Source organism: Dendrobium catenatum, unplaced genomic scaffold (genome assembly GCF_001605985.2).
Source record: "Dendrobium catenatum unplaced genomic scaffold, ASM160598v2 fragScaff_scaffold_1392, whole genome shotgun sequence".
NCBI classification, from domain to species: domain Eukaryota; kingdom Viridiplantae; phylum Streptophyta; class Magnoliopsida; order Asparagales; family Orchidaceae; genus Dendrobium; species Dendrobium catenatum.
In genome coordinates this window covers 127347-139412 of record NW_021319854.1, presented here as the reverse complement: position 1 = coordinate 139412, position 12066 = coordinate 127347, and positions in this window count along the sequence as shown.

Genomic DNA, 12066 nt, shown 5'->3' with positions numbered 1-12066 from the left:
TTTTAGGATTTGATTGAATTATTCAATGGTTATAAATTAAAAAGAAAAAGATGAATTAGGTGGTTTATTATCAATTAAGGGGTTAAATTAATTAAATTTGCTATCAACTGGCTCGTGGCGTTGTGCCACCAGGCTCGAGGAACCAGGCCTCCTTAGGACACTTAGCCCCGCAGCCCGGAGTAGTCCATCCTAAAAACCAAGTTGATATAGTTATATTAAGAGGTTTGTTGATTGGTTTTAAAAGATTAGTTTAAGGTTTGATTGAGTTTTAGGTGAGTTAGCGAATCCTGAGTTTTAGAATATTTTTTAACTTAATGAGTTTTAGTTTATGTTCACTTTCCTAACTCAATCTACATCTTTTAAATTTTAGGTTGGTTAGAAGTTGATTAATGAATTAGAATGATTTAGTTTAAGTGTATACTTTAAGTTTACATTTTTTTTAGTAATCATTATGTTAATTAGGATTTGATTAAAAGCTAAGTACTTTGGTGTATTTTAGGTCGAATTAAGGTTAATTTGTTGGTTGATTATTAATAGATTAAAAGGGTACTAAACCTAGAAAAGCGTGTCGTTAAGTTTAGGTTTGATGTCTCTATCCTATAAGGAGCATGCATCCTAAGTCTATGTTATCTAAGACTCAGTCCTTAATTCTTGTCCTTAGGTGTCACTAGTGTTATGGGACTAAAAAAAGTTTTGTTTTCTAACCTTTTTTAGACATTCGTATGCTTTCAACATTTATAAAACACTTTGGGATAACTATCCTTTTATTCATGCGAAAAGAACTCCTAATGTAATATGCCTCTTTCAAAAGATACCCAGAATCACATGAAAAACATAAATGAAAGCACATGTTAAATCACTTCTCATACTTGTACCAAAGTCTTCACAATAAAATCATAAGATGAAAGTCAAAGCCATATTTCTCTAAATCAAGCAGTATATAGTCGACTTATTTGATTTTGAAACTTGACTAAAACACAATCATAAAGAGAGAATTTATTGTCAATTCGTTTCCCAAAAGTCCAAAAAGAAGATCACTTGCATATTCACTCAACTCTAAATGTGCGGATAAGAGCAAAACTTTAAAGCATGAAGTGTATAAAATTTTCCAAATCATAATCACCAACATAACTTTTCATATGAAGCTCAAAGAGAAAGGGAAGAATCAAGATTTAGAATAAGCACAAAGATGTCTCAAAGTCCACCAACTCTTTTGCGACTAAACATGCTTTCAACAACATAAATCTGATCACTTTGAATCTATGAAACACATGGTTGCTCCCAACGAATTTCCCAACTCCATCATTATATGTCACTAAGAATCCAAAAGAAGTTTTTAATACCAACTTATAAGTCCACAGTTGTATCAAATCTACAATACTTTGCAAAAGATTTATGGTTAATAATGCATTTATGTCTCATGATAACTCATCAAGCCTTCTCCAATCACAAAGTAAACCTTGAAACTCTCCAATACGAAATATCTACATATATTTTTTTAGTATATAATCCTTTCTCACATAAAGCAAACTAAGTTTTGTTTTAACATAGAATGAACCAATGCTTCCCCCAACATCCATGTATTTCTCTAAATAACTTATAAAACCTTCAACATAAAACCAACAATTTTGCATTCGGACCATATATTCCCCCAAATCGAAATATGAAGCATGCTAGATATCTTCGATGATATTCATAAATTCCACCTTTAATCATCAAATGCAAAACTATTACTTGCCAAGGATTTGAACTCAACATCAGAATATTGGAAAGAAGAAAACAATCGTACTCCACTTAGCAAATCAAAACTTAAATCATATATCCTTCTTCCACCAAACATAGCTCAAGAGATTAAGAATCATGATACGCACATATTTCCAACTTCCCAAAACCTGAAAGTGGAAATATAGTTTCAAGAAAAACGTCTCATAAATAATTTTAAATAGAAATGAAGGGAAAGCCTTTGTTTCTCTTTTCTTTTTATATAAATATAGTTTTTTTTTATATATATTTCCATTGTAATTGATATCCAACATGAGAAGCATGAATCAAACTATAGGGTGCTTCCATCTTACTAATATTCCACTTATCTTTCCACCAACTTATTCATAAAAGGGGCAATATTGGTGGCATAAACCATTTTTTAACAAAAATTCACAAATCGATAGGTTGGAGTACACACAATATCAAAGTTTACGTACACTTGTAACATTTCTAACATTATTAAAACCTATCGAATGCTGGAGCACAATCTTAAGTACAAACTTCTCTAAGTGTCAAGCTTCAATAACCATACTTGCATCAATGCCATTATGAAGAAAGGGTCCATTCAACAAATTTCTAATTTTCACATTACATGCCATCAGGTATCCGCTATAGTCTATATATCAAGTATTAGCAAGGCTCGAATAGATCAATTAAATGGAAATCTCTCAAGACTTTTATGAGAATCCAAACAAACTACCCATTATTCAAGATAATGTTGGCATTCACAAACACATTCCGACAAAACTTCATTCATATGATATTCAAATATTTATATCAAAATTTGCAAGTTTGAAAAAGCATCGCCGTTGAGTGATTTCCCTTTCCCTTCGAGATAAGCATATTCCCAATCAATCCTGACTCATATGGATAAGAGACAAAATGAAATTAGCCCCCAACAAGCATTAACGCATACACCTTGCATACATGTTTTGCTAAAGGTTAACATGGCTTCTTATGACTCTAACAATTTTACATAACGTTCTAAATAACCTATCCTAGGGTAATTCATAAATAAACACAAAAATTCGTAGCCAAAATTTCTTTTCAAAATACCAAATTTGTATAAATTAGTACACAGATTTTTGCTAATGCATCATGAGCCATTTATAAAAGAACCAAGGAATGACAAAAATGCATGAAGTTAACTGCAAAAGAACAAAAGATTGCTCTCCATAAACAATTTTATTAGAGAAATAACAATGGGAAAACTCCAAGTTCCATCAATACCCAATGGATTCCCCTCTACCACCATGCTTTGGAAACAAATAATGAAGCTACCATGCTTCTTTGAAAAATATCAAGCTCATTTACATGTGTTGAAAGAAAGAAGTTCATGAAAGGTGCTCTTATCACATCCCAGCAAGCAATTTCGATTGATAAACATCTATATAAAACATTTGGGGAAGTCTTCATAAGAGCAAGATTGTGTTAAATTTCAATACAAGCAAAATAATGATAACTTTCCTTTAACAACATTTCATCAAACATCTTGTATGCATATACTTATATCTTTTTGTAAAGAATAGCATGGATTCTCACAATTTCACAACCTACACATGAGGTTCTAAATACATTACATGATGTAGGCTAGCAATAAATGCGGATTTTATACACCAATATTCAGATTTTAAACAACATAAACCATGCCATAAGGCTCATTCACATTCCATGAAGTTATCTTTCTCATATTTCTAAAGAAAAGCCTTTGTAGGTTAGAGAACCTACATTCCAAACCAGTGCAGAATTTTTTTTGCAATAAAATCATTGGTAATAAATCAAAGGAGATGGAGTTAAGAGCAAAGAAGAAGAAGGAAAGGAGAAGAAGAAGAAAAGGAGAAGAAGAAGAAATAAAGAAATCACCTGCCCTAGGGAAGAAGTAGAAGCTTCGGGTTGCACAAGAGAGGCCGGCAAATCCAGTGTCGGGTTCGGTCCTGGGCATGCGAATCCGAGAGAGGAAGGGAGCTCGATGTCGGCAGGCCTGCGAACATGGAAGGCCACTCGGCACTGGGGGTTTCGGCGCCTGGAGGTCGGACTGGCTTCGCCTGAGCCAAGTCACCCGAGAGAGGAGTTTCGGCTCCTGCTTTCTGCGAACCGAGAACCAGCGAAGGGAGGGAGAGGGCGGCTGCTCACACTAGAGAAAGAGAACCGCTTCGTCTCTTCTGGGATTCCCGAACTAGAGGGAGACGGGAGAGGGAGGTCGACCCCAGGAGGGTTGTGCGAGAGAGGAAGAAAAGAGAGGAGCGGCTTTTTTTTGGGAATCCGGGGGATCTCGCGTGAGAAGGAGACTTCGGCTTTAGTTAGGGCACGAGAGGGAGAGGGGAGATCGGGGCCGTCCGATCAAATTTCTTTTTATTTAACGGTGGGATTCAAATTGGCTCAAAAAAAATCAATCAAACTTTAATCAAAATTTAGATGGGCCTAATAAACTGAAATTAAGTTCAAATCAAAACCCAATTTGACTTGATTTGAGTTAATTCGAGTTCGACTCGACTCGACCCAAATCAACAAAACCAAACCCAAATTAATCCTGATTCGAATTAAATCGAGCCCGACGAGACTCGACCAACTCGATCAAATGCGCTCGAGGACAAATCAGGACAAAAACGAGGTCAACAAGAGCGATTTTTGTTAGTCGGGCTAGTTGAGATATTTGGTTGTCTCACCGTAAGGAACTTTTATCATATTTCTGATTAAAAAATTTTAGGTTTTTGGAAATTTTTTATCAAATTTGAGTTTTTGTTATAAAAAAAATATAAATAACTTTGTATCGACAAAATTTTCTCCGCGCAACTTTTTGTATTTTATAGATACTAAGATTAAACATATTTTGAGTATTTATTTGAGATTTTTTCCCGAGGTGATTTAAAAAATGCAACAATTTTGTCCCACTAAAAAAATTATTTTTACATCTAAAAATAGTGATTTAGTACAATTAAAGCTTCAAAATATTATTTTATGCTATATATGATAATTTGGTTAAATTTTGAAAAAAATAAATTTTTGCTCAATTTGATTTTTTTTGTCTACCGTTATGATATTTGAGATTTTCTTAGTTATGCTCAATTATATTTTATTTTCTATAATATATTATGAATAAATGTGAATATGTGCTTAAGTAATAGCTAGTCATTATTACTATTATAATCGTATGATAATAATACGTGTATCATATAAAAGATAAATAAAGACTAGCTAACCCGTTTATTGGAGACTAACTTATCTATATAGGATGGTGGGTCGATGGGCTTTCATTTAAATAAAGTGATTTGATGTTATCCACTATTAATTCATATGATTTACTGATTGGGAGTTAATAAGAAGATTATTAGTATGCTAACGGGCAAAAATTGATGACTATTTATTGAGGTAATGGTTTACTGATACAGATGATAACACTAAAAAATACTGTGATAGCTAGAACTTCTTACAAGTTTAATGTGACTACTTAAATGCATGTCATTGAGGTATTTTTATTATTATTATATGAATTTATTGTTACTACACAGATTTATTATTATTACATTATTCTATTTTTCCTGCCACATGATTGTTAGTGTTACCTATTTAACTAAATACATATATGATAATACTAATTCACTATATTGATACTAAATATGTGATATATTCAGTACGTGATATAGAATATCTGAATACTATGGGTACACTTTAATATAGTTTTATTACATTGATATGATTTTGATAGTATTTATCGATGTTTTGATTTGATAATTTTTTATGATTTATATACTAATTGGTATTACGGATATGATGGTTGCTTTATAAATTTGATACACATTTACTAATTTACTTTCTTTCGTACTGTAATGTTTTACTATTTTTAGATTATACTATTATTGCATATAAATTTTATTATTTCTACACTAATTCAATGATCATATAGATGAAACTGGTATGATTTAACTGTTAATATACATATTGCTCCTTTGTCATTCTTTGATTTCAGTTATAGATTTTGGTGTCTGATTGGACTTTTTAAGCTCATTATATATGGTTAAATGATTTCAGATCACGATAGAAGAGCATAAGTGTGAGTCTAGTAAGTATTCTTTAGATTCTAATTCATTTTATTTTCCTTTTATACTAAGGATAGAATTGTTATGATATGATTATATAGATCTTGAGTATTGTATATAATTTTTAGGAATGAATATAGATGTTTAAATTGATGTTTTTAATTATAGAATCGATTTTGCTATTTATAATTTCTAATAGATGATATTATATAGTTTTGATTGTTGTTTATTAAAAGAGGAAAGGTGCAGAGCTAGGAGCAGCGATAAGAATAATTTTTCTAATTTAGATTCTAGGGCATCACAATTAGTATAAGAGCATTGTTATTAGAAGAATTGAATATTACTAGAGAAGTATGAATTAATTTGAGTTTTGATTGTACTGATTTGATTTATCTCGATTTTATACCAAAATTCTTACGGCAAATGTCGAGGATTATATTTTCTTTAGGAGGGTAGATTGTTATAGCACATATTTTAATTTTATCAATTTTTTTTGGAGTCATTATGACTCTAAATCAGAAATCATCTTCACCAAAGTATTTTGATTGAAGTATTTTACTTACACAAATTATTTTGTAATTTTTGGGCACGGATGAAAATTCTTAAGAAATTGATAACTCTCGGTACAAGTGATGATTTTGGGATCGTTAGGTGTCAGTTTTGAAATTTAATTTCACTAATATTTTTTAATAAAATTATATATTTTATGGATATTTTTCTATAATTTTTGAAGAACTAAAATGATTTATTTAAATTTTATACTAAATAAAATTAATTAAATTAATAATATAATATTAAACTATTATTTTAATAAAAATATCTAAAGTCATTAAAAAGCTTTTAATAACCTTTCCTAAGCATTTTTGACAAAAGAGGGTAATTTGAGGATATTTGAAAGATTTGTTAGGAGAGAGAAAAAGAATTCTGATATTTGGAGGCCATGAAGCAATTTTCCTCAATTGGGCTAGTTGAGATATTTGATCATCTCCTTGTAAGGAACATTTACCCTATTTTTGATTTTAATGAATTTATATTTTTATCATTTTTATGATCAAATTGTGTTTCAACTATCAAAAAAGGTGAAAAGCTTTGAATTGACAAAACTTTCATCGTGTAACTTTTTGTAATTATAGATGTTGAGATTATACACATTTTTAGTATTTATTTGAAATTTTTTACTGGTGATTTAAAAAATACAATAATTTTTCTTACTTAGAAATTTATTTTGATGCCTAAAAATAGTGATTTAGTTCAACTAAAGCTTCAAAATGTTATTTTATGCAATATGTGGAAATTTAGTTAAATTCTTAAAATATAAATTTTTGCTTAGTATGATTTATGTTGTCTACCATTATAACATTTTGACATTTTTTAATTTTTTTTTAATTATCCTTTATTTGATGCAATATAATATAAATAAATATGGATATATGCTAAAGTAATAGCTAGTCATCATTATAATTATAATATTGTGATAATAATGCACATGTCATGTAAAAGACAAGTAAAGATTGGTTGATCCATTAGTTGGAGACTGACTGACCTGAAAAGGATAGTGGGCCTAACAAGTTTTTCTTTAAATAAAATGGTTTGGTATTATCATCTACTATTTTACGTGATACACTTGTTAAGAGTTATAAGGAGATTATTACTATGCCAACGGGCAAAGAGCGACGACTCTATTTATTGAGCCAACGATTTACTAATATTGATACTAACACTAAAAAAAATACTGTGATATCTAGGACTTCTTACATGTTTAGTGTAAATACTTAAATATATGTTCTTGAGGCATTTTTCTTATTATTGTATGTATTTAATATTACTGTACGGATTTAATGTTATTGTATTATTCTATTACCCTTGCAACTAGATTGTTATTGTTATCTATTTAATTAGATATAGATATTATTTGATATTATTTATTCATTATACAGGTACTAAGCATGTGATATATTGAGTATATGATATAGAATACCCGAATAGTATGGGTACACTTTTATATAATTTTATTATATTGACATAATTTTGATCTTTACCAATATTTTAATTTGATACTCTATATGATTTATGTACTGATTGGTATTACGGATACAATGATTGCTTCATAAATTTGACCCTCATACTATTTTACTACTTTACTAGCTTTCTTACTGTAGTACTGTAGTATTTAAATATTTATAAATTCAACTACTATTGCTTGTGAATTTTATTATTTATGCACTGATTTAATGATCATATAGATACAACTACTATGATTTAATTGTTGACATACATATTTCTCATTTTTCATTCTTTGATTTCAATTTTAAGTTTTGGTGATTTTTGGGGCTTTTTAAGATCATTATATATGGTTAAATGATTTTAGGTTAGGAAAGGAGAGCATGAGTGTGAAACTGGTCAAGATTCTTCATATTTTATTTATTTTAATTTTTTATTCTTACAAAGAATAGTTATGATATGATTGTATAGATCTTGAGTATTTTATATAATTTTTCTTGGAATAAATACATATATGTGCATTATTATTTTGAATTATAAAATATGTTTTGTAGTTTATTACTAATAGTTGATATTAGATAGGTCTGATTGTTATTCATTAAAAGATAAGAATAATTTTTTCAATTTAAATTCTGGGGCATTATAATTGGTATAAGTGCATCATTATTGTAAGAATTGATTATTATCAGAGCTGTAGGAATTGATTGAGAGTTGGAAAAAATTGGTTATTTAAGGTGCATTAGTTTGTATGCATAATTGAATGACTTGTGATAGAATGAATTACATGACTATATGATTTTTGATGAGTTTTGAGTTGATTTAGATTTTACGGATTTAGTTTATCTTTATTTTATGCTTAAATTCTTAAGAGAAATTTTGAGGATGATATTTTTTAAGCTTAGTAAATTGTAATAGCCCGTATTTTAATTTTACCAATTTTTTCTAGAGTCATTAAAACTCTAAATCAGAAATTGCCTTCATCATAGTATTTTTATTGTAGTATTTTACTTACACAAGTTATTTTATATTTTTTGGACATTTGTGAAAATCCTTTAGAAATTGGTACCTCTCAGTACAAGTGATGATTTTGGGACTGTCAAGTATTAGTTTTGTAAGTCAATTTCACCAATATTTTTTTTTAATAAAATGATATATTTTATGAATATTTTTCTATAATTTTTTAAGTCCTAAAATGATTTATTTGAATTTTAAACTAATTAAAATGAATTAAATTAATAATATAATATTAAAATATTATTTTAATAAAAATATTTTAAGTCGTTAAAAAGCTCTTAAAAGTCTTTCCTAAGCATTTTTTATAAAAGAGAGTGATTTGAGGAAATTAGAGAGATTTGTTAGGAGATAGAAAAAGATTTTTTGGATTTGGAGGCCGCGAAGTGATTTTTGTCAATTAGGCTAATTGGGATATTTGCACGTCTCTAATGTTGTTCTCGGAATCTTATCTTTTTTTTATTTCAATGATTTTTATTTTTTGTATTTTCTGATCCAATTGTAATTTCGTTACCAAAAAGGTAAAAATTTGTATTGGAAAAACTTTAATTGCATAACTTTTTGTATGATATAGATATTAAATTATATATATTTTGATTTTTATTTTGAATTTCAATGGTATTTAAAATATATAATTTTTCTTACTCAAAATTATTTGATTATATATGACGAATATTATACTTATATAATATATATATATATAATAATATATATATATATATATAATATATAGTATATATAATATTATATATATATATTCTAACTTAAAAGCTTCATAGTGACATTTTATGCAATATCTGATAATTTGATTAAATTCTAAAAATATGATTTTTTTTTTCTTAGTTATAATTTTTATTCTTCCATTATGACATTTTGCATTCTGAATTTTTCTAAATTATGATTTATTTACTACAATATCTCATAAATAAATGTGGATATATACTTAATTAATAGCTAGTCACCATTATTATTATAATATTATGATAATAATGAGCGTGTCATATAAATGACTATTAAAAATTTTTTATCATGTTAGTTGGAAACTTACTGACCTGAACAAGATGGCGGGCTAATGGATCATCACTTAAATAAAGTTGTTTAGTGCCATTCACAATTAATTCACGTGATTCACTGGTTGAGAGTTATAAGAAGAATATTACTATGCAAATGGGCAAAGACTGATGACTCTATTTACTGAGCAAACAATTTACTAATATTGATACTAAAATTAAAAAATAATGTGATAGCTGGAACTTCTTACAAATTTAGTGTGACTACTTAAATGCATGTCATTGAAGCAATTTTCTTATTTTCATATGGATTTATTATTAGTGCATAAATTTATTATTATTATATTATTTTATTATTCCTAACACATGATTGTTATTATTACATATTTAACTAAATACATATATGATACTACTAATTCACTATACTGATACTGAGCATGTGATATACCAAGCACGTGATATGAAATACCTGAATATTATGGGTACACTCTGTTATAGCTTTACTACATTGACATGATTTCGACAGTCTTTATAAATATTTTGATTTGATATTTTATATAATTTTTATACTGATTGGTATTATAGATACGATGATTGCTTTATAGATTTGACACTCATACTAATGTATTACTTTACTGCTTTTATACTATAGTGTTTTACTGCTTCTAAATTTAACTACTATTGCCTGTGAATTTTACTATTTCTGCACTAATTTAATGATTATATATATATATATACAATTACTATGATTTGATTATTGACATGCATACTACTCTTTTACTGTTCTTTGATTTCAGTTATAAGTTTTGGTGACTTTTTGTGATTTTTAAGCTCTTTATATATAATTAAATGATTTTAGGTTAGGGCTGGGGAGTAGAAGTGTAAGGCTAGTCTGGATTCTTCATATTCTATTTGTTTTTATTTCTTTTATACTTAGGAAAGAATAGTTATGATATGATTATATAGATTGTAAGTATTGTATATGATTTTTGGGAATAAATTTAGATGTGTACTTTGATATTTTGAGTTATAAAATCTATTTTGTTGTTTATTATTGATAGATGATATTATATATCTCTAATTATTGTTTATTAAAACATAAGAACAATTCTTTTAATTTAGATTCTAGGGCATCACAATTGAGATCAGAGCATAGTTATTGGAAGAAACTTCTTATTATCAGAGTTGTAGGAAATGATTGAGAGTTGGGTAGAATATGTTATTTAAGGTGCATTTGTTTGCATGCATAATTGAATAACTTTTGATAGAATGAACTGCATGATTGTATAATTTTTGAGTTGATTTTTATTTGATTTGAGTTTTGATTGTACGGATTTGGTTTATGTTGATTTTATGCCTGAATCCTTAAGGGAAATTTGGGGATGACATTTTCTTAAGGTGGGTAGATTATAATAGCCCATATTTTGATTTTGTCAATTTTTTTCAAGAGCCATTATAGCTCCAAATCATAAACCATCTTCAATATAGTATTTTGAATGTAGTATTTTACTTATACAATTTTTTTTTTTGTAATTTTTGGCACCGGTGAAAATCTTTAAAAAATTGGTACCTATTGGTATAAGTGAGGATTTTAGGATCGTTAGGTGTCCATTTTGCAAACCGATTTCACCATTCTTTTTTTAATAAAATGATTAATTTTGTCAAAATTTTTTTTATAATTTTTGCAATCCTAAAATGATTTATTTGAATTTTATATTAAAAAATAATTAAATCAATAATATAATATTTTAATATTATTTTAATAAAATATTTTAAGTCTCTAAAAATATTTTAAAATCATTGCCTAAGCATTTTTGGCAACAGAGGGTTATTTGGTGGTATTAAAGAGATTTGTTAAGAGAGAGAACAAGAATTTTGAGATTTGAAGGCCGCATAGTGATTTAACGTTAGTTGGGCTAGTTTGGATATTTGCTCATCTTGTTGTAAGGATCCTTTACCCTATTTTTGATTATAATGATTTTATATTTTTGACATTTTTTGATCAAAATGTGTTTCCATTACCAAAAAAGTTGAAAATTTTTGTATTGTTAAAACTTTCATCACGTAATTTTTTGTATATTATAAATGTTGAGATTATGCAGGTTTTGAGTATTTATTCGAGATTTTTCACTGGATGATTTGAAAAATACTGTAATTTTTCCTACTAAAAATTTTTCTTTAACATCTAAAAATAGTGATTTAATTCAACTAAAGCTTCAGAATGATATTTTATATAATATCTG